A 2374-nucleotide genomic window follows, 5' to 3' on the forward strand; every position below is an offset into this window, starting at 1 on the left:
AAATGACATGCTAGTTACTGTAAGCTTTCCAGCTGAGAACGGAGACTAAGAGCCCCATTATGTTCTCGGTATCTTGTAGGAGGCCTTTCGGGACAAAACTTATCTACCTAATTTTTGCATCCTCTTTCCTGTTGTAGCACAGCCCCTTTAGTACAATAAACATTTTCATTGCATTCCAAAATGTAAGCTAAAGGTTGTGAAATACAGAATATCCTGTTTTGTGGTTTTCTGTGTCTGTGTTTTTGCCCAATGACCGTAAAAATTACTCTGATGGGAGTAGATATGACCCTGGCCAATGAAAGTTACTCTGATTTGCATTCTGTACATATTTATAATTGGTGATCTTGGACCTTTCAATTATTTTCACTAAGTTTCCCACAATTCAGCTTTATCATGCACTGGGCTGTTCTCTTCCTTCTTACAGTTTATCTACCAAGTAAGTTAGCAGTTATATTCTACACTTACTGTTCATTTTTATTTTCCTTTAAACTGCCTCATTTCTTTGTCTTTCTTTATTTCAGATTCCTCGGCACAGTTTACTGTGATCCAGGATGGTCCAATATCTGTCTCTCCAGGTGCGAGTGTCCGTCTTACTTGTAGCCTGAGTACCGGCAATGTTGGTGGAGGGAATTATCCAAATTGGATATATCAGATCCTCGGAAGTGTTCCTAAACTGGTAATTGGCAGTAGCGGTACTAGTAATCAAAATTATAGACCTTCATGGACCTCGGATCGATTTACTGGATCCATAATAGGAGGATTAGCTGCTCTCTCCATTTCTAAAGTGGAAGTTGGAGACACTGGGGATTATTACTGTGCTGTCTGGTCAGGTAGTCAATGCACAGTGGTGCAAAACAATGCAAAACTAAGACACTTATAGTTCCTCTTTGCTTTATATCCTGAAGACATACTGTAATTGCTTATTTTCTGTGTTATATTTCCATATTTATTTCCATGATGGTCCATGAGATGTGTGCTTGCTGATCACATTTATAAATTAATTTCTTTTATTAGAATTCTGTTTGTAGTTTTCAGAAGTATTAGGCGCTATTTTCTAAAAGTGTGATATGATGTTTTGACATGAAGTTAACATCCTATATGCTTCAGTTGGAAATTTTCAATCTACCTACAACATTTTTATGGAAAAAAAAATATATAGATAGATAGATAAAAGTTTTGTATTTTATATTTTTACAAAATATTTAGATTTGAGAGTCCTCAGTGGATGATACCTTTTAATGGCTAACTGAAATGATGGTAACAAGTTGCAAGCTTTCGAGACTACGCAGGCCTTTTCATCAGGCTAGTATAACACAAAATTATATTTTTGCAAAATCAAGAAGAAAACATTGTAATCCTGATGTGTTACCAGACCTTTTTTAAACCCCAGCAGAATGCATTATATAAGGAGCACATCTTTCATAGTCATCAGCTGCTCCAGTCCTTTAATAATAATAATAATAATAATAATAATAATAATAATAAGTCTTGACTAAGCTGGGCTTCAAAACGATGATTGTATTGAAGCCTGTAATAATCTAGCTGCTATTCTAGTCAAGGCATTTAACCCCTTTAAAGCCCATGACGTACTAATACACGTCTGTGCCCTGGGACTTAAGAGCCTGACCCGTATTAGTACGTTATGGCGATCGCGCGCGCACACAGGCTGTGCGGGCGCAATCGCCGCCGGGTGTCAGCTGATTGTCACAGCTGACACCCAGTACTATGTGCAGGGAGCGGTCCCGCACCGCTCCCGGCAAATTAGCCCCCGCAATGTTGCGATCGAAGTCGATCGCAGCATTGTGGTGGCTAAGGGGAGGTGATCGGTATACTCACCTCCTCTTCTGGCCTCCAGCGCTGTCTGCCGCGGCTTCCCGGGTGTTGCCATGACGACCCGATGTTGTCATGACAACATCCGGGTCACCAGACAGCAGGAAGATTTTTTGGTCTTGCGCAGTACATGACCAAACTATCTTCTCACTGTGCAGCGCTGACAGCCTGCATGGCACAGGGATGGTGCTCCATCCCTATGCTATGCAGGCGATCAGAATAAAAAAAGTGAATGTCCCATAGTGGGACAAAGTAAACAAATAAAAAAATTGTCAGAAAGTGAAAAAATAAAATAAAAAAAAAATGTAAAAAATATATATAAAAAAATAATAATAATAATCCACCAAAAATAAAAATATAATGTACCCATCAATAAATATTATTATGAGCAAAAAACAAACAAACAATAAAAGTACACATATTTGGTATTGCCCCGTCTGGAATGACCTGACCTATAAAATTGTCCCACTAGTTAAGCCCTTCAGTGAACACGGTAAAAAAAAAAAAAAAAAAAACGAAGCAAAAAACAATGCTTTATCATCAT

The sequence above is a fragment of the Phyllobates terribilis genome, unplaced genomic scaffold (genome assembly GCF_046119375.1).
Source record: "Phyllobates terribilis strain yellow unplaced genomic scaffold, ASM4611937v1 Scaffold_1__5_contigs__length_1240528914, whole genome shotgun sequence".
Classification (NCBI taxonomy): Eukaryota; Metazoa; Chordata; class Amphibia; order Anura; family Dendrobatidae; genus Phyllobates; species Phyllobates terribilis.